Raw genomic sequence first — 22,186 nt, 5'->3', positions numbered from 1 at the left:
AGTCCTTGGCAGGTCTGCAGCCTCCCTTGCATTTCCACTACAAGCCCACTTCCGAGATCACCCCATGCCATCTCTCCTCAATGGCCTTTCCCCTACTCCAGGAGTACATGATGCAGAAGTCAACTGAAGGCTATGATTAGAAAATCGGATTCCAATCTCTCCTTCTTACAGTCTTTAAAGCAATTCTTTGGAGGCCTCTTCTCTTGACCGCAGTGGAGGGACCAGTGGAGTACTGTCCTTCTGTAACTCTTACCAGAGTGGGTAGCACACAGTATAAATGCCAATTTGTTTATATACCACAAAGTAGAAATTTTAACTTCAAATAAAAAGTGGCAATGTGGGAATCTTTTAAAGTTATGAAATGCATTGCCTCCATTCAAGAATTTATCCAGTGCTTTTTTTTTTTTTTTTTTTTTTCACTTGGGCTAGAAATATTTCTTGTATGTAAGAGAGTTATTTAGAAGGGCATGTCTAGAAGATATACAGACATAAAAAGAACAGGATTCTACCATAAAATTGGAAAATCATATTGGTGGAGAATTGTGGTCATTGTAGTGATTACTGGTAAACACCCAGGACACCCCTCACAAGGTACAACAGCGATAAGTAAAATCACATCTAGAAAATATCACTTAATTTGTTTGCAATTTTCCAGTTGTTAAGTCTCTCCCTTAATGCCAGACTTAGAGTTCTGGAAAACCGTGTGTGAACAAGGAAGGAAAGAAAAATGAAGTAAAGTTTACTTATGCAAGACAAGTCTTTGGAATGAAACAAATAAGGTATCTTAATCTTGAAAAAAGACCAAAAGGCCAAGCCCTGTAGTTTTGCGTGGCCCTGCCTACCCTGTAGCTCCTGCTAATGTCTCTCACTTTCTGTGCTTTATACTCTGGCCTTTCTTCATTTCCTCGACTCCTCCTCCTCACCCGAGGGCCTATGCACCTGAAGCTTCTTCTAAGACTAAAAACGAAGTTCACTCTCCTCTTTCCCAGCCAGTCCCCTAGTCATCTTTTTTCAGCTTTACAGACTCTCCTTAAAAAGGCAGCTTTTCCTGTTAGAAATTTATGTATCTCTTTTCTTCCCCAAGATAAAAGCCCCATTTGTTCATGTGTGCACTGATGATTCCCTTCTGTCTAACATAGTGTCTTGCTTAATAGTCACCAAAAAATAATAAATAAATGAGTGAATGAATGAATTATTTTTATCTGTGATTATATAGCTATCAGGTAACTACCAAAATTCAAGTCCACTTCCACAAAATTCAAGCTCGTATCTGATCTAATCATGAAATACTATTTCACAGATAAAGAAAAGAAGATTCCTAACTTGTCAGGAAATTCATCAGATATTTTTCTAACAGTAGTATTTATAGATAAGTAGAAGTTTATTTTATTTATTTAAATAATTTTATTTAAATTTATTTAAGTTTAATAAATTAATAATAAAATGTATTAAATTTATTAAAATAAAATAAATAACTATTTCACCTTTAAAAAAAGGGCTAACCATCTCAAAACCTAGCATATGCTTTCCACTTAAAAATATATCTCATAAGGTCAGGTAGTGATAATATTAAATTAACACTAGATTTCTCATAATGACAAATGCATAGTTTTTAGTTTGTGTTGAATTAAGGGTGTATCACAAGAGATGTCAAAAATACATGTGAAAAATCAAACCAATTGATTTTATTCTTTGATCTGTGATCCAGTAAATAAGACTTCTTTTGGCAAAATGTTCTTCTGAATATATATATATGTGTATATACATATATATATATATATACACACACACACACATACACATAATATATATATGATTAAAAGACAAAAAAAGTTGATCGAATGTTACAATTATATTCAGACTTCCTTCACTGATTCTAATTATTTTGAAAATAATATTAAAAGCAGCTGTAGTCAGGGGAAGCAAGAGGCTTTTTATAAAGCCCATACTTCATCAAACTTGGCTCCATTTGGATTTTGCACACAGTGGATTTAAATGTCTGGTGATTTACTAGTGGAGTGGTGGGGTGGGTGTAGGTGGAAAGAATCTTTCACAAGCTCTCTAGGTGCAAGTCAACTCTATTTCATAGGGAAAACAATCAGAAATTCTTAACTTCCTATAACCTATTTAAAAGGCAGCTGCACATCCGGGGACATATAATGGGAGAAGCCCACTTAAGGTGTGAAGATTAAGTGGGTGCCTTGTCTGTAGAGAATTTAAACACAATAATAAAACCAACCAAGGGTCATCTACTCTTTGTTATCACGCCATGTGCCATTGCACTGATGAAATCCGTTCCCTGCCTGCAGGCGCAGACTATGCACCTCCCCACCCCAGCCCTGCTTTAGTCTGCCACTCTGAAAGGAAAGAATTTCCCCTAGAATACTAAGAGCCTTATAGAAAGCATATGTGTTCCAATTGAAACCATCCAGAATAATTCCCCTGAAAATGAAAACTCAGTATATTTTAAAATACTGGCCTGAGGCAGGGAGGGGGAAGGGGTTTACTGGCATTCTACCAAGAATTGAGCCACAGAGAAACAACTATATTCTTCCCTTTCTTCTCTGGTCATTGTTAAGAGTACTACTCTTATTAGGGCCTTCTGTAAGGCAACAGTAATCATCTCGCTGGGCCCTTCTTCATCCCTAGCCATGCTCACTTTAACATATCTCATACACTTTTCAAATTGCATCTTCTTCATAAAGCAGATATCTGGCTATAGTATTCATATGCTCAAACATCTTTAGTCTAATTCTAGCTATGAGACTTAATTTCAAGTGTTCATGGATGCCATCTAGTCCATTTTAGTTCATGGCTCTGAATGGAGTAGTTGCTTGCTATTTGCTGCCTGATTTAAAAATACAACCAATGAGTCTGCTGCAAAATTAACTTTAAATGATTGCCCTATAATGAGGCATGTTCCATTAATTTGCTTGATTTGTTCAACACATATTTATTGATCATCTATTATGAGTGAGGTAGGCACTTTGCTGTGTTGAATAATTTTCTATCCAAATCTTCCTTTCCTCGAGCGATTTCTACATTCAGAGATTTTTGTCTGTTTGTTTGTTTGTTTGCTTGCTTGCCTGCTTTTTGGCAAAGGAAACAGGAAGAACAAAAAACTTAACCTTAAGATACATAATTTTGGGTTTTGGAATTTTTTAGGCTTTAAATATATCAGTGTTCAAAAGAGATCAGTGCATGGGTCATAATCTACCTTAGCCTATGAGTCTCTGAGTAGACTTGAAACCAAACATGGAAGATCTGGCAAATAAATGACTATTACTGTTAAATAAAATTAGGAAAAAAAGAGTTTGGCTATTATTTCCATGTATTATTTGCAAATTTGCAAATGGTGATTTTCCCATAATTAGATATTTAGCTAGAGTTAGGAATCATGTGTGCAGATAAGTGTGTGAGTTTGTGTAAGAGTTTGTGTATGCGAATGCACTGTATATGTGTGTGTGTGCATGTGAGTACATGCGCATACTGTATGCATTGTGTAATCTCATAAGAATGTAAAAAGAAGGGAGAGGAGGTTGACAAACTCATGAAAAAAAGCACTGGAACCATCATTAAGTTGCACATATGTGATTTCCCTCCCTTGGCACCAGGGCTGTTGACTTTTTGGCAAGAGGTTCAGCCATGAGAGCTCACTGGTGTAGTTTCCCATCTAGTTGCTTTAATAAGAGGCTGTTCTTTAAGTAAAACCAAAGAGGGCACTCAGAATTCTTGCAGCAACTCTGCCTTAGAAGAAATACCACCATTTTATGTGCAGCCTCTGGGAGCTAGCTGTCTGCCTTTTTGGAAAACTTGGGGATTTATGTCACATGAAATGGTCCTGAATATGGTAGCGGAAGTCATGTGACCAGGCCTCTGCAGCCAAGCCTATGAAGTCCAGTGGCTTTGTGCTAGGAATTCCTAAAGGAAACTTAACTCAGGGCACAAACAAATGATCAAACAACAAAACACTTTGCTCTATCATTTCATCTATTTGGGACTCTTGAGAAAAAGAAGGCATTGTCTGGGAGAAATCATAACTTAATTCAGGTCTCTGCAAACTGACCATCTAAACTAGAACTTGCTCCTGGAGTCTCTACCTCGTTTTTTATGCTTTATTTCTTTCATTGCAGTATCTCCATCTGACACCCTATAATATGTTAATGCGTTTATGTTGCTTATTGCCTCTTGTTTTTCTAACAGAATATAAGTCCCAGGAGGGTATGAACTTTTACTGATGTTTTCCTGTTGTATCTTCAGGGTCTCACACTGCCTGGCCCAGAGTATGTGTCCTCATAAATATTTGTTGAATGAATACATGAAGGAATGAGTGAACAGACGAATAATAGGACTATTCTCAACTGTGTTGTTTGTCTCTGCTCTGTCCAGCTTCTTGTCTTTAACAAGAACTGCTTGACCTCTGACTTTGAACGCAGCAAGAAGTCCACAGGTTTATTGATTTTTGAAAAATAATAAATGAAAATACAAACATAATACCCATAAAATAGGTGCCTGGAGAACCTCTCTTAACAGGAAATAAGAGATTCTCTGACGTGCTTACAAACTGGGCCAAACAGGAGCTTATAAGTAATTCCAGAGATAACCGACAAAGGGTCAGTTTACAGGCACAAGCCTGAGGCTCGGTCAGATTGCCATCTCTGTGTGGTCTGGCCTCCTGCAATGTCACTGACAATCTGTCATTGCAGAGCAGGTGGCCAGGCAGGACTTTGGATGTGGATACAGTGACAATGTCAGTTGCTAACCAGGGCCATCACTGTGCTATAAGGAGATGATTGCTATTAAGTTGCAATTTGCACTGGACAGGGACCAAAGAATTTACCCTATGACCCAAATCCATCATCTACCCATATAGGCCAGTTCCCCCATAGGAAACATTCTGTGCTTTGTGAATTCATCTACCATGCACCGAAAACTGCTTTAGATGCTGGAGACTGAGTGTCCAACATGACAGGCACAGGCTCTGCAGTCGTGGACTTCACTTTCTTGACCATGTCTTCCAAGCTGCTTATATGTCTTTGTCAGGTCAATTACAGTACCCACTTATGCCCCATGGAGACTCAAAAAGACCCTCAAAGATGTGTCAGTTCTCTTAAATTTCCAAGAAAAGTCCCCATTTTTATATTCTATTACATATCTATGTTCAAAGGAGCAGCAGAATAGAACAGCATTGTGGAAGATATAAGGAGATTTTTTTCACCCAGTCTTTACTACTCATTAGCAATTTGATCTTAGGTCAGTGGTTCTCAGCTCAGTCTGAACCTTAGTACCACCCAGGGAACTTTAAAAAATACCAGTGCCCATACTCCAATTCAGATCTATGGGAACAGAATCTCTGCGAGTGGGCCTGGCCTTCGCTATTACTTTAAAACAACATACCTGATGCTTCTGTGTAGCCAGAACTGGGCAAATCCCTGTACTTCCTCAGTCTTTAAAATGAGAGTAGCCACAGCTCATCTAACTAGTTCGTAAGGATTTGTCATATGAAACTTAGGTTGCAAATGGCAAATGACTTTAATACCTACCTAAACAACCTGTTTATTTTGGTCTACACTCAAAAATTTTAAAATATATCCAAAGCTTAACATTAAGCTTTTGTGTGTTTGTGTGTGTGTGACAGGACAATACATTAAAAGAAAAGGAAAAAAATGTAGTTTCTGGATTTCTCTGCCAGTAATGGCTAAGGACTCTTTAGGTCACATAATATAAGATTCTGAATTTTAAAATAGATAAGAGCAGGTAGTTTTGTTGTTTTCAGACACTTCCAGTGGTAGCAGGATCCGCACCATTACAACCATGAATTAAGACACCCTAAGTGCAGTCTATTTCCCCCTGGGGCATTTTTGTTATGACCCTTTTCAAGGGCTACTGCCTGGCCACTGTGGTAACCACTAAAACATTGACAGTTCTCAGAAGATTCTAATCAGTGCCCAGCAATTGAAGATGCAGAAGAAGCCACACATCATAGACAATGCCTTAGAAAAGAGATTTATTGAAAAAGTTGAAGTGCACTCTCTATGGGACATTGCTTTCAAACTGCATTTCAAGGAATAATGGTTTGGTACAGAGCATCCCAGGGCTTCATCTTGAGTTCCCACTGCTGGAGAGTCCTTGAATCAAAGTTGAGGAAAGTTTGTGCAAACTTGGTGAAGAAGTTGATGCTTTAGTAAGATCCTCTCTTAATAAAATTAATGTGATAACCAAAATCTTCATTGTAATGGAGTTTAAAATGGCTCCGTTGGAAATTATACCCTCAGATTATAATAGAGATAGAACCAAGATGATATCCAGACATAAAAGGAAATAAATATTGTGATCCAGCCAGAATGTGGTTCCCCCTTTATCAGTCATATAACCACACTCTGTACTTACAAAATCAGAAAGTGTACAAGTAGCTTCTTTTATTGTAGGCAGGGGAAGTAGTTTTGTATTGTAGAGACATTCATTTTCCTGGATTATTCATTGCACACAATTCTGTATAACAAAAATGATAGCATAATTATTATCAATAATGAGGTAGTCTGAATATGTGGAACCTGATTATATAGAAACTTTTTGTAACTTTATGAATATCATTTTATGGAACTTTACCAATAATTATAAAACAACATCATTTAATAAATAATTACTATGATCAAGTGCTATGTCAAGCACATTACATACATTTTATCCTTCCTATAGCTCCCTGAAGGAGAATTTTACTGCTTAGGTTTTGCAAACAGATATTGTGACTCAGAGAGGTTAAGAAACTTCCCCAGGGTCACACAGCTAGGAGTAATATTTTTGACTCCAGAGATTTTGACTCCAAAGCCCTAACTTTTAACTCATCTCTGTTCTTTTCTGACCCACTAGTTGCTCTAGATAATGACTCTGCTATTGAGTTATTCACTGGCAACCATTGGTAAAGTTGTGGGATACAGACTAATGTGTCTTTAATATAATATGGGTCAAACATGAGAAACGAAAGTGTTAGGATTTTGTACAAGCCCAGTGCTTGACTATAATTTCTCAAATGTAGAAGTGCAGGCACCTGCTATCCACAGACTGTGACAGATTCACAGGAAGTGGGTGACATCACAGCAATGGGACACAGAGAAGAATGGGTGATAATGGTGAGGCTATGAGTAAGCCTGCTCCCCACCCAGCAGCAGGGCCCACTTACTGGATGGGGTTCCCCTGTGGTGCTCAAGTGGTCGGAACAAACAGAGAAGTGAAAGTGGAATTGCAGGACTAAGACCCCAGAGACAGAACAACAGCACTTAGTAACAGAGTCCTGTCATCCTCTGAAGCAAAACCCTTTGGATCCCATCAGCAGCAAAGAAAACCCAAAGGATAAATGGGGCCAGAGACCCACCTGAGGGTCCTAGGTGTGGGCAAATGGCTAATGTTAAGCTCCACTAGCTGGCCAGGCTGGAGCCATCATAATACTTTTATTCTTATGGAGAAATAAGTAACAGACTCAGCCCAAGAACAAACAGAGATGTTAATGGTGACAACTGGCAATGTAGTAAGTGAGGTCCAGAAGGACTAGTTCTATATGGACATGCTTAAGAAGCACCAAGCACTGAGAAAAAACAGCAAACTAAGTAATTCAAACTAAACAGAAAAGAATTACATTATAACAAAATAGTTTTCCCTAGGATAAAAAATTATTGGGCATTACAGTAAAATATTAAATATTTTTTTCAAAATTGTGTACCACTGATCATATGCCTAATTTTTTTCATAGATTGGATTAAAAAGTTAGACCCAATTCACAAGTTTTATACTTGGTCTTAACATGAGTTGACTAAAATGTCCTGAAGATTTGTAGGAAATAGTTCATAAGAATCTGAACCATGTTTGATATAAGAATATATCAACTCTTAGGGATATCCCTTTGGAGTCCCCACAATGGTCATGCTTGGATACATGACAGTGGAAACCCGAAACTCTGAACCTCAAATTCAAAGGGGAGAATGGCAATTAATATTCAAGAGTACAATTAAGAAATACTGTTGCCATTGGAATGCAAATCACCACCTTCCTGCAAACAATATTTCTTCTTTCCAGAGCCACAGCCTGCAGCAGCCTCACAATTTCCTTAGCTAGAGCCTCGTGCCAGCGATGTAGACTTTGATAATTCTTGCAATAAAAATCCAGTCATGCTTGACATTTAGGAGGGAGCAAAAGGTTCGATTTGCCTTGGGGCTCTGGAAACCTTATAGAGATGCCTTTAATGAGAAATGAAAGGCAAAATAAAAATTAGGGGCTCAAAAATTGAGCCAGTTCCACAAGGGTGCCAAATCACTAGGCATTAGGCTGCCTTTAAAGGTTCTAGGTAGAGAAGGGGACTTAATGGAGGTGTTTTCTCAATAATCCAAGTTGATGTAATATTAATCTTGGTTGGAAAAGTGGAGGAATAGAGACCGAAGGTGTAGCGTTCATGCCTTCTTAGCTACTGACAGGATGGATTTTGGAATGAAGTTCATGGACCACTGGGATAAAGACATCAAGAACAGGTTTTCTTTACCCCACATCACAAGCATCTTACACTTTCAGAAAAACCTGAGCTTTCACTCAATGGTCCATAATAGCAATAATAGACCACACCCTTTCCACAGACTCTATTCCCATGAGACGCATTTTCATTTAGCTCTTTCATTAAGCTCCTTCAGTTGGCTTTGTCCCATTTCCTATGGTTGAGATCTTTACTTATGTGCTTTTTTCTGTGTCATTTAAAAAACCGACACTTGACTCTCCAAGCACCTTTCGTTGAATATAAGCCAAATGTCTGCCTTTTTACATTCCCTTGAAGTCAGGACCCTAAGTAATTTTTGGCTGAGGGCATACTCTAATAGAGAGATGGTGACTTGTGTCTCTGTTCACACCCACTAGTCAGTGCCATCTAACAAAAAGTTTGTGTGCAGAGTGGCTTCCAAGAAAATTTAACTCGTAGTGAGGATAGAAAAATGTTCTTAGAGAGGAATGATTCCTGGGAATATACAAAACAAGAAGCTTGGAATTTCCTCCACCAATCTCTGGTTTATAACCACTGGCTGGAATTCAACAGAGCATTACTAATCAAAGTGAGGGCCTTCTTCAGGCAGCACCACCTGAATGTAAGTGATGCAAAAGTGCCGATCCAGGCCTGCTCCAGATCTACTGCCTAAGAACTGACTCTCCCCAGGTTATTCATATACACATCCACACATTCTTGTTTAAGGAGTATTGGCCTAGAACCATGACTTTGAACCTAGGTTATGTAGGAATCAACCAGGGAACATTAAAAAAAAAATTACTGATGCCTAGGTCCCACCCCCAGAGATTCCAAGTTAATGGACCCGGGGTGTGGTCTAAGCACTGAGACTTTCAAAAGCTTCCCAGGAACTTTTAAGGCGCAGTAAGGATTGAGAGCTGCTGGCACAGAGGCAGAGGAGAGCTACTTCTATTATGGCCTCTGCCCTCTTTGCCTCCTAGTCAAACAGTGGGGTTCCTGATCAGAATCTCTCCTTTTCCAAAGGGCTGGCTGCCTCAGAGCTACACTGTGAGTACTGGGGGAAATTCTGCTTAAGAAAATTAATTTCTGCCTCGTGCTCTGCAGTTCTCCCCTTCTCTCACCTTCCCCAGGTAGCTGTCTCTGAACACCCCACCCCCACCCCCCACACACCCATCTTGGCAAACCCCGCCAGCAGCCAATATCTACTGGCGCTTTAAAAATACAAACTCATAGTACAGCTTGAGAGCTGCAACATCAGTCTGAAGATGGGATGCTGGAATCTACATTTTTAACAAGCTTCCCAGGTGTCTGATGCACAGCCACGTTTGTGAACTCCACGGTAGGTCTAGCCTTTCATCCTGCCAAGTCATTAAGGATTTGTAAGGATGAATGAGCTGTCAAGAGAGCAAGGGCCTGGTGCAATGCTCCTTTATTAATTATGGGGAAGTGATGTATTGGCAATGATAGTGCTTCTCTTGGAAAGGGCAATGAATGGTTCGTCGATTTCTGCATTAGATCTTTTCCAGCTGAACCTTAATGCTCAGCCTTTACTCCTCTCTGTAGTTGAAAAGCTGCGTGGCTTTCACGTTAAACAGCCTCTTGGTCTTTATTCCCAGGTGAGCTGCAGTCCGAGGGAAATACCAACACGGAGAATCTTTCAGAGTTCTTGGCTGGGAAATACCTCTCTCCCCACCCCCCACAGCCTTATCTGCTTGCGTCAGCAGCTACTAGCCAGCGTGTTGCTGTGCATGTCTGATATGCAGGAAAAACACGGAGTGAGAATTTAAGAGAAAACCATTGATATATCCCCAGATCCCTTTAGCCGAGGGATAGAAAGTGAAGGAAGAAAGAGTAACGATTTCAAAGGTGAGAAACGGGTAGGCGAGTTGGGGTTGGGGTTCTGTCTGTGGGTGAGGCGAGAAAGGTTGAAAAGAAAAGTTGCAGCGCGGGTGTGTGCGTGTAACCGGTGGGCTGGGTGCGGGAGAGAGCGCTAGCGCGCGACCAGAACGCACTGCGGGGCCGAGAGCTGGGAGGAAATAGGAAAAATCTCAACGGCAGAGACTGGGAGGCTGGAAGGGCTCCCCACCCTATCGGTGCTCCAGAAACGCGCCGGCTCTACTCCCACGCGGTGGCCGAAGGCGCTGGGGGTGGGGGCGCGCACAAGGCTGGGGAGTGGGGCCTCGGCGGGCCACGGCGGGGCTGGGCCGAGCGCGCGTGTGAGCCAGTGCGAGGCCCCGGGAGGCGGCGGGCAGCGGGCGGGCGAGTGTGCGCGGGGGGGAGGGAGAGCGCGCGCGCCGCCCGGGCCCCGGCCCTCCCAGCCTCCGGGCCTCCACGCCTGCCTCCCGCCCGCGCGCACCGGCTGCCCGCCGAAGCCGCCGCCGCTCCTGCTCGCGCCGGCTCTGCACGAGAGCCTGCCCTGCGCAGGAGCCTGCCCGCCGTCGCCTGCTTTGTGCTTTCCCCCCGTGAAGATGGGAGCGACCTCTTCCTAATCGGGAGCTATTTAAAAGGAGGGAGTGCGCTGTATTTCCTGCTAGCGTGGAGGAACGGGGAAAAGATCCATCCACACCCCCCCTAACCAGGTAGGATCTTATGATGGGCAAGCAGAAGGGATTTGGTCCGATACCACCAACTATTTTCCATTTTTTGTCCATAAGGCTACACTTCCCTCCGCTTTGACAAAGGACCGGCTCTTAAATTGCGTGTGTGTCCCCGCACATTTTCTGGGGTGTCCGGGCTTCTCGGGGAGTGAGATTGCTCGGGCTCGTGTGTCTGGGCGTGAGTGTGCCTCCTTGCCAGTGCCGGCTGCCGGAGGAAGAAAGGGCTGCCCAGGAGATGCTGCACCCTGAGCGGCACTGGGCTCTGAGCACTGAGGGCGCGAAGATCTATGTCCACCCGGAGTGCAGCGCTGCTGGGGAACCAGGCGTCCCCACCCACTGGGCTTCGAGGTCATCCCTCCTCCAGGTAATCCCTGGGGTCTTCCTCAAGGGCACACTTGCGAGTCCCCTCTTTTCCGTCCAGCGCTGGGTGCTCCTTAGCCACCGACTGCGGAGCAGAGGGAGGTGTGGCCCGGCCAGGGACAGGCAGCGAAAATACAGCGGGGAATGGGGCTGAAGGGTCCCCCTTTCTGGGCGCTGTGCCGAAGTGTGCTTTGGGGATTCTGCATGCACAGGCTTTTGCAATCAAGAGATTGGAAGGGAACTTTGCAGCTGCATTATCTTCCTCTGGAGCTTTAGGAAATGGTCTGTGTTCTGAGATGTGAGGATACCCTTCTTGGCTCCACCTTAATGAAGAAGAGGGAGGTCTTATGGGTGGACAGTCCGCTAAAGAAACCAAATCCGCCCAGGCGCTGCCTATGTGTGCATCCTTGATTTTTAAAACACCCCTCCCCCATGGATTCTGTTGACTGATGAATGGCTTGGGCTGGCCATTCGTATTTCCCTCTCCAGACAAAGTGGCAGTGTTTGGATTGAGAGCAGAGTAATCAAATTTAACAAACAATTTTTTGCGATGTGCGTGGTGCCCGCAGTCATTGGAAAGTCATGCTTTGCACTAGGAATCTGTACCCCCCCCCCGCCCCCCTCCCTTAGCCTGACTCCCTTGCTGGCGCGCTCTGGCTCACTCCTGCTAGTCAGCCACTAGTGGTTGTGAATATAACAATACAAACTTTGTCCTGCTGGAGGTGTAAAGACTAAAAAGAGAAAAAAGGATATCAGTAGGAGGTGTAGTGGAAGAAGCTTTTTAAAAAATGACAGATATGGTAAAGACAGTACAGGCATCTCCATCATGGAGAAGCTGGCAGAGTAGGTGGAGAGTCTGATCAGATCTGGTTAAAGGCAGAGCTTGAGTATCTCCAAATATGAGCAATGGAACATACACACTCCAGCTTCTGTGGGAAGCTTTCCTAAGGGAAACTGGGAGCAACCAGGAGGGGATTCACAAAGTGTATGTCCCACCCATGCCCCCAACACACACACACACACACACACACACACACACACACACACACACACACACACACACCTTCACATGCTTTCTCTTTCTCTCCCAAAGCTATTTCTGCACCAAGTCAGGACAGGAGGGAGGAAGATGTAGCTAGAGGTTTCATTCATTTCAGATAAGAAAAAGCCTAGAGAGGAATGATTGTCATTAGGTTCCTCTTTCAAATCCTGCTTTTCTTGGATTTAGCTCCAGTTTTGCTAAACTTGCTTAATTGGGAGGTTAGGCGGGTATGAAAGCAGGAAGGAAGGGAGAGCTAGCTCCATTTGGGGGGGTCTTGTGAATGAAAAGGTGAGGGGAAGACCCACTTACTTCCTTAAGAAGCAAGATCTGTTTTCTTAAACGGTTTTCATTTTTATAACTTCTGCCTGCTTGAAGGATTCGATTTGGATCTAAGGACTCTTTAGCTAGGATTTCTCCCAGCCACAGTAAAAGGATCCCTGCTTGTTCCCCTAAAATGGCTGTTGTCTTTTATTAAATACGAAATGACTAATTCCTAAGGGGGAAAAACTAGACAAAGGTGAACTGTTATTCACTGTTGAGCTGCGCAGATGTTGCAAAGGATATAAGTGTCCATGACAATCAGACTTCATTTACTCTGTCTTACAAGCTTAACAGGGCTGAGAGAGTAGAGTAATGAATTAAAAGAATATGTAGGCTATGCTTTATTATCTGTCTGTCAATTTACCTATCTATCTGTTTTCTTATTTACTTTTTTCTATTACTATTTAATGGTTTCCACTGTATCTGTTCGGATTAAGATTGAGAACTAGATAACCTTTTCGTTGACTGTGAAGGGGAATAAAATGCATAGAAGTAGCAGAACTTTAACTCCAAATAAAATTACAAAAGGAAGGTGAAATATAGTCAGTAACTCCTACAGGACTATTTGCAAGCATTGCATTAATTACTCTTTTAAGCATACTATGTGTTGAGAAAAAAAATTCCAAGAGGGCTTCAGCATTTTGTTAGCAAGCTATATTTAACATGTTTTTTATCAGACAAAAATAGACTTTTATTTATCTTGCAAAGTAAACTCACGGTTCCTTCCCTCTAAGTACTTAATGTATTTCTTTGACAAAATAAATGATGAGGAAAGCTCTGCAGAACCAATGAAGTTGCATTCCCCTTTTAAAGCAAGTTAAAGCATTCATTTAGCTCATGGATGCATTTCTCCCAAAGTAAATGCATTTTAGGACTTTAACATCTGATGTTCATTTTGCAATTCAGTGAGAGGAGCCCTTTTTCCATGATGCCTTCAGGTGGAGGGAGAATAGCATGTATGTAATAAAGAAGGAATCTGTTCCATCAGCATGGAAATAGACAAGAGCAAAACAAACAGACATGAAATCTGGAAAAAGAAATACACAATTAAAAGAGGATGGTAGAGCGCATATCTTTCATGGTTTATATCCTTACAGAGTGTATGTATGTTGCTTTTAACTGAAAATTAATTTTTGCTTTACATTTGTTAAGAACTTAGGAATCAACCTGAGATGATGTATTTTTTCTTCCTGATCCTGTCATCCTTTCTTTTTTCCTTCCTTCCTTCCTTCCTTTCTCTCTCTCTCTTTTTTTTTTTTTTTTTTTTTTTGTCCACTAAGGGATAAATGTCTCTTGTCAAAACATCTTTCCAAATCATCCAGACCTCATCAGAACATCTACTAAATTATCTCCCATCTGACCAAATTCTCCTGCTCCCCCTTGTGGCACATATTCTCCCTGACTTTCCCTGGGTTCCAGAATCCCATCTAGAATCACTTAGAACTCCCTCAGCTGCCTATCACTTGGGTTCTAATTCTCAGTAATTGTGGCACTTGACTGAGCCAGGGGGTTGCTGAACTAGCTGTTTCCAATGTTCTGCTTGAACAAAGCAGTGCATATGGCCTGGAGACACACTTGAGATTTAGTGGAAGTAAACGTCAGTTCTTTTCTGACGCATTGGGATGGACTCGAGTCTGGGAATGTGAGCTTCCCGAGTCTGCCTCTGAAATTTCGATTTGGACTCAGGGCTACTCTGGTGGGGCCTCATCAAGGGCAATGGAATTATTTCCAGGGCTTTTTCTCTCTCTTCCAAAAGATACCTCTGTGTGTGTGACTGTGTCTGTGTCACCCCACCTCTCTCTCTCCCTGTCTCCCTCCCTCTTCAGCCTCTTGAGCACACACACATCCCAAAATATATTTGACATAATCCGTATTTTGAAGACTCAAACTAACCAACTATTAGGTTCTCACTAAGGTTTGTAAATACAGCCAGTTTTCTGAACTGGGGACTTCTAGGGTAAATTCCTCTTCTTGGTATGTTTCCATCAATAGCAGCTCAGAATACAAATGAGTAGGTTGGGTACCTTTTCCCAGTGTGTTGACTTAACTCATGAGATATTTTCTCACAGTTCTTACTACCTCAAGTGTTTTTGGTAGCTCTGTATTGAACCCTAAGTGGTTTATATGTACACTTGTGAATGTTCTTTGATCTGCCTGCCCAGCCAAGAGAGTGTAGTAAGTAGCTACAGAGACACAGTTTAAAGAGAATCATATTTTCTCTTTACATGAAACTTTCTAGCCAATATCAGGAGAAAAAGGAGAAGAGTCCTGAAGTGAAGGAAATGTGTTTCTGGTCAAGGGCAAGTACATTACTGGTAGCAGGTCTAAAATTATTGGAGGAGCGCAAAACACCTCTAGGTGCAAAGCATTTGTCCGTCAGCCAACATAGGATTTGAAATTCTCACTATCAGAAATATTCTTTTGAATAAGTAAGTCTACCCAGGAGATCCCTAATAAAATTCAGTGATATTACCCAAGAAGTAGGTACCATTAATTCTTACAGACCATTAGCATTTTGTTTGTTTGTTCGTTTGTTTTTAACTTGGACTGGTTTATCCGATCAGCTGGCGGATAGAAAAGTTCTGAGGGCCTGGAATGCAGGCAGATGCAGAGGAGGTGAAAGAATTTTGAAACTAGGTTGTTGCCTGCTTAGTGCTCTCTGAGGGCCCTTTGGGTGGGGATAGCATGAGGGCCCTGAGTGCCTGGGAATGGGGCTGCCACGATAAACTCCAACACTGAAATTTTACTTCTGAGGCAGCAAAGGGAATGCACATTTGATCCCTTCTTGAAATTTTAGCCTTTTTAAAGTCTTCCGAGAAATGGACAAAATATTTTCCTTAGTGTGAAATGATGCCCTTAATATCTTGAATGGCTTATCACTGTATCGTCCTGGAATATTCATACTAGTAACTTAGAAAGCTAGGACGATACCAATGCAGACTAATGGTTTCTTGCAAAAGTAATAGACATAGAAAAATACATGTAATAGAATCCATCTTCATTTTTTAAAAAAGACAGAAAATTTAATCACTTTGTAGGTGTCATTGCATGTGAAGTCAGCATAATTAATAATTGCCTGATTGAATCTAATATGAGATGAAGTCAGGCAGACAAGAGGGTGATTCAGCAATTTATTTCAACCCAGCCATGACATTTATTGAGCACCCAGTGTATGCAAGGCACTGCATTGAGCTTTGCAGAGAATGCAGATGATGAAGGGGAGTTATTTGACATTTGTTGAGCACCCACTGTGTTCCAGGGACCAGTCTAAGCATTCAGTACACATTTTCTCATTTAATGCTCATAAGTGCCTGCAAGGGAAGCATTCTTTTCCTGATTTAAACGGGAAGATGATGACTCAGCTAAGTAAAGTTGTTCAGGACTTAATAGGTGATGGTTCCAGTTTTTGTTGCTGTTCAAGAGCCATATTCTTTGTGCCACATTCTCTGTTTTGGGGGATGTCATGGTCTAGAACAACTGAGATAGATCACTGCAACCAGTGAGCAAAGCACTATAGAGTAGAAAGGAAGAAGAGAACATTGGAAAAGGCTTCATGGAGGAAGAGGCATTTGGTTTGTTCTCAGAGCATAAGAAGGACTTAGTCATAAATAAAGTCTAGCTATTTTTAAATAAACAGCCCCAGCTAATTTATGACACGAACAACCCTTGGGCAATGTTAGGGCCATTTTCAGACTTTTCAAATCAGCAGTCTGTCACAGTCAGGACCATGCCATGGGAACTGTGGATCTGGGTCAAACGACAGCATATGCCATTGCACAAATGTATTTTGCATGTGAAACCACAGTTTATGATGAATTTCCAGCACAACCTTGAAGAAGAGAGTCTGTAACAGTCTGAGAGACCAGGCAAGTGACACCTGCCAGCCTGATCCTTTTTTAAATTTGATGGTTATGTTTTCCGTGCCATTACAGATGTTTTTTTCGTTGTTTAGCACCGAATGGCTCTGGAGCTTTCTCTTTTGAGCTTCTTGAGCTTCTCCAGCTCCTCAATTCTGCTTTCCCTAGAGCTCTCTGTGTCTGGATAGCATCTAGTCCTAACAGCAGGTTTGGAGAACCGAACTGCTTATTCTACATGCAAACCTTTCTCCATAGACTGTGGTAAAGCCCCAGAGTGAGTAACATCAGTGGGGGCAAAAGGATAGCATTTGGACAGGTGCTTAGTCACTCTTCCAAAACAATCTACTGTCTACCTTTCAAATGTTGGGAAATGTGAGCCCCTTAGAGCTGAAATTTGTGAGTTGGTGCTAGGCAAAGCTGATCTTTTTTTCTCTGGACCTCACTGTCCTTTTTCTGCTGGACATTCAGCTAGCTTCTCCTTATCAGTCATCTTCCTGCTTAGAAGCATTGCTAGCTGCTCTGGAAAAGACATCCAAGATCATGTTTTTTTTTTTCTTTCTTTTTTTTAATAAGCATATGAAAGTCATATGAAATGAAATTACTTATAAGAGTGACATTGGAGATGGTTGATCCAAATCAATGACTCTGGAGTCATTTTTCACCAAAGTCACATCTCCCTTTTGCCTCAGATAATGTAGACAGCTCCAGAAATGGGCCTGTGTTTTATGGCCTCAGGAGTACCTGGATGAATAACAATGATCCCCCAGAGTGGAAAGAAAACTATGACTTTTGCTTCTAGATTGAGGATATTGACTAATAAAATGAAGGACCTCCAGAGTTCTCTGAGTCCACAGACATATCATGATAGTTATTATATTTGTTTGAATTCAGCAAATGGTATATTTAACACTTGCATCCCATTTTCTTCATTTATTAACTGGAAATAATAATAGTAAAGGGCCTTATGAAGTTTTTGTAAGAAATACTACATTAATACGTGTGAAACATTTGAAACAGCTTTTGGCACATGAGTGTTCAATAAGGGTCCTTCCTTCCTTCCTTCCTTCCTTCCTTCCCTCCTTCCTTCCTTCCTTCCTTCCTTCCTTCTTTCCTTCCTTACCTGAGGACATTATTTCATTGCTTTTAGAGAGGGAGGAAGGGAAAGAGAGAGAGAAACATCGATGTGAGAGTGAAGCATTCATTGCTTGCCTCCAGTGTATGCCCTGACCGGGACTCGAACTTGCAGCCTAGGTATGTGCCCTGATCAGGGATCAAACCCGCAGCCTTTTGGTTTAATGAACAATGCTCCAACCAACAGAGCCATACTGGCTGGCCAGGACAATGGTTGTTTCTTATTACATGAGAGATGAATAGTGAGAGAGCCCCTGTCCCTGCCTGTGTGCCTTTACATGATTATGCTAATTGTGGGGGTGGGGGTCGGTTCTGTCGTGGACAGGTGAAAGAAGACAAGAACATACACCAAAAGTCACAAAACTGTCTTCTAAAGGGCCATATAATATTTTTGGCCATGTGTATCATAGGTTCTGTCACAATCATTCAACACTGTTGTAGTGAGAAACCAGCCATAGACAATACTGAATTAAATGAGTGTGCTGTGTTCCATAAAACATTTTTTATTGACACTGAAAGGTAAGAATCATATAATTTCCCCATGTCATGAAATATTATTTATTCATTTTTTTTCAAATATTTAAAGACGTAGAAAACTTAATTTCAGGAACCTTATAAAAACAGGCGGCAGGCTACTTTGACAAATTTGACCCATTGGCCATGGTTTGCTAATGCCTGCCACACAGGTAGGTTGGGAGAGATACAAAGGCAATGTCAGTGGCTTGGGGAATCTTAACAATTGAATTATGTTGTGTGAAGAGAGATGACCTAGAAACCCAGAGCTTAGCTCTGTCATTTCTGAGATGCGTGGCTTTGAAAAAGTCTTTTAGAATATCATGGGCTGAGTTTTCACATCAGGAAAAGGGAGAATAGATAAAGCTGTATGACTTTTAGGGGCCTTTCTTAGCAATAAAAAAAGTTTAATGAAGGGAAATTGGACCTTTGAGATGGATCATGAAGGACAGGGAGAAAAGCATGAGAAAGGAAAATGTGGTTCAGGTTTGGGCACTTTTTATTTGGTACCTCAGTTGGCCTGGGAAGGTAGATAGGCGCTGTGTTATGGATAATGACCTTGAATGCCAAAGTGAGGGATTAGAATATCATAGCTTCATATTGTTAGTACAATTTCCCAATTTTATCAATCATGCTAAAAAAAGGAAAAGTGACTTGTCCAAGGCCACATGACTGGTCAGGGAAAGCCTAGTCCAGCACTCATTTCTTTTGGCCCCCAGGCCAGTGACCCTTCCAGCCACCACATCAGTGACCCTTCCAGCCACAACATTGCCCCCCACCCCTCCGGCACCAGCAATATGGTAGAATGCAATTAACTATAGTTGCATGACTGTGACCTCAGAGGGTAAGCGTCTCATGTAAATTACAGAAGGTGCTTTCAGTATTTTCTAAAACGTGATCTCATACTCCCGTATATCTAACAAGGTAGGTCTGTGAGTAATTCCAATTTAGAGACATCTTTGCAAAACTGTCAACTTAAGGCCTTGTACTCTGGGACCCTTTTGCCTGGCTTCTAGCTATGTGTCTTAAATTTCAGCTCATGACATTCCTTCAGCAAAGCCTTTCCTAATATCCTAATAGGGCAGGTTTTCCATTACTTACTCTTGTAGAGTGGTATTTTTCCTTCATAATTTTTGTAACAATTAAATTAACATTTGTTATCTGTCTTCTCAACTGGATAGTAAATTCCAAGAGGAGAGAGATTGTATCTATTTAGTTTATGGTTCTAGTCCCAATGCTTTTGTACATTGCAAGACACATAATATACATTTGGTGAATGAATGAATGAATTAATTAATATTCTCTTGTTAGTCATTGATATTGATGAAAACAGTCCTTGCTTAAGCAAAAGCTTGATAGGCAGAAATTAGTTTTTACTTATTAATGAAATGATTAGTATTTCTTTCCCCATTAACTTTTTTCTCTACAGTTTTGAATTGGTCCTATCCTATGGATCTTCACCAATCACAAAAAGACAGTAATGTCATAGCTTAGGCATGGTTACTAACATTAAAGTCATAACACTTAAGCCAATTTTTAAACAATTTTTCAACTACAAGTGTATAGGGTTGGCATAAAGGACATATGCACTAGATGCCTCATTTTTTAGAGAAACTATATGTTTCATAAACTATACTCAGAGATTTGTGTGAACATTCTGTATTTTCCCATTGACCACTCAATTTATTCCTCTAAAGAATAAAATTTGGCTAGTTCCTTTCTAAGCTGCTCCTATTTTAAAAATTAATTTGTTCTAACCCTGACCCATGTGTCTCAGTTGGTTAGGCATTGTCCCACAAAGCAAAAGGTTGCTGGCTCAATTGCTGGTCAAGGTGCATGCCTGGGTTGAGGGTTCAGTACCCAGTCAGGGTGCATATGAAAGGCAACTGATTGATATTTCTCTCTCGTATCTATGTTTCTCTCCCTCTTTCTCCCTGCCTTTTCCTCTCTCTCCCTCCCTTTTCCTCTCTCTAAAAATAAATTAATAATAATAATAATAAATTAATTTGCATATATTCTTGGATTTAGAGCTGTATCACTGAGTATATTGTCAGGAACTTCAGAAAATTGTAACATTGAATATTGATGAAAGGTCACCATTATGTGAGCATCTATCAGCTTTAGTTCCTTCTTTAGATATTTCTTTTTACTGTCTATTTTTGCTGTCCTCAAAAGCATCTTATTCTTTTGAGGACTGTGATTTGAGACTATGCAGGAAAATTTAAAAGATTTACAGACCTCAAGTTGATAGGATACCATCTCCTGAAAAGCAATCTACTTGAAGATGAAGTTTAACGACTCGGGGAAAAAAGCTGATGAAATTCACCAGCTTCTACTCACATAACCAGCATTTTCCTTGTAAAAAAAGATTATTTTTTTGAAACAAGGTATTCTAAAGGCTCCTATCACATAGCTTGAAACTTGATTTTGTATTAAACATCCCCAGTCCCAAAGGGCCAACCAAAAAGCAAAGATTTACTCTTGAGTTGAAGTGAGTGGGTGCTGCCCCACAAAGAGCCTGCAGATTGAAGAGTCCAGCTCTGCTGAACACCCAAGGCTTCTAGTCTGGGGTCTTTGTTTCTGCATATTTTTACCTCTATTCAGGGCCTGTGTATGGAACCTACATACAAGGTCTCTGTGAACTCCATTTATGCTGGGTCCTTGTTACATGTCAATGAAGTATCCTAGCAACCCTTACCTGTTTCTACTTGGAGAAGGCAGAACTCGTCGTCGGCAGCCGTCCGTCTCGAGAGACGATGGTGTAGCTTCTTAAGAGTCTATCTGCACCGCCGAGAATGGCTGTGCAGTCCGACTCGGGAGTGACACAGTATCTGTCTCCTCCCGTGTTGAATCGACATCTTGCGATGATGCTGGAGTGTCCTCTTCAGTGAAGCTGAAGCTACAGAGCCTGGGCAGGGTGATATGGAGGGTCTGCTGTTGCCCATGCAGCAGACCCCCCCTCTCTTCGCAGCTGAAGGATCCAAGGGAAAGACGGAGTCAATACAGCTTGGCTTCAGGTGCGCCGCAGGAGTTGCCGGTGTTGACTACAACGTCGAACCGCCTTAGGGACTCCGGCTCCGGATTTTCTGTCGGGGTTTACTCCCTTAGCCTTTCCCCTGAAGAGGTATGCCGCAAGGCAGCGGAGGTTTTTTGGAGTCAGAGTTTTCCTTCTCTGATGTGCCCTGACTGGAAGATCGAACCAGCGACACTTAGCTCGCAGGCCGACGCTCAATCCACTGAGCCAAACCAGCCAGGGCAAAAGGCAGAACTAACCCAAGGTAAAATGATAGACAGTAGGTATAAGTTACTCCCAGTGCTTTAATCTCCTCTTTTGGGGGCCCCTGTGATCTCCTGCTGAAGGTTCATTCTTCTCTGCTCTCCTCTCCCCTGCCTCCCACATGCACTCACCACAGGACTTCATGTTTTTGATGCTGATGGAGTCCCAGTCTGTGGGAAGGAAAAGCTTTCTGATATCCTCCTTCACATCAACATCTTCTATTTTTTAGGCATTATCTCCTGTCAAGATATACGTAAGTTCTTTTGCTCTCTAGTATGTGCTTGCTAAACATGTCCCCTGCCCTTTATGGCACTTCTACCCTCTTCTGCCATTTCAACCCTTTATGCCAGTTTCTCTCAGCAGGTGGTGCCAAGATTGCCTATATCAGAATCCCCTGGGGAACTTGTTAAAATTCAAATTTGGGGGTTCCTCTTTAGAGCTATTGTGTCTCTGATGATCAGGCCCATTTACTTGCATTTTAATGAGTGTCCCAGGTGATTCTTGCGTGAAGTTGAAGAAGCATTACTTTCCGCCTTTATACACATCATTTCTTCCTTCTGGAATGTCGTCTCACTCTCTCCAGCTTTTGTC

The 22,186-nt window shown here is 41.6% G+C and overlaps 1 protein-coding gene across 12 annotated transcripts in view; it reads left to right on the top strand.

Annotated features, from left to right (window-relative positions):
• SLC8A1 (solute carrier family 8 member A1) overlaps positions 1–22,186 on the top strand; it is a 348,486-nt gene that overhangs the window by 41,665 nt on the left and 284,635 nt on the right. For 2 of the 12 annotated variants that reach the window (XM_090281205.1, XM_090281204.1), the window contains exon 1: positions 10,909–11,076. The exons of 9 other annotated variants lie outside the window; for them this stretch is intronic. The gene's annotated coding sequence lies outside the window, so the exon portion shown is untranslated. Of the gene's footprint in view, positions 1–10,200; positions 10,364–10,908; positions 11,077–22,186 lie in introns of those variants that run through there. One more of the 12 variants, XM_090281203.1, reaches the window with a different exon arrangement.

The sequence above is a fragment of the Furipterus horrens genome, unplaced genomic scaffold, assembly GCF_987537825.1.
Source record: "Furipterus horrens unplaced genomic scaffold, mFurHor1.1.pri manual_scaffold_6, whole genome shotgun sequence".
NCBI lineage: Eukaryota > Metazoa > Chordata > Mammalia > Chiroptera > Furipteridae > Furipterus > Furipterus horrens.
Note: the sequence above shows the minus strand (reverse complement) of the source record. Positions and strands in the feature narration are given on the sequence as shown.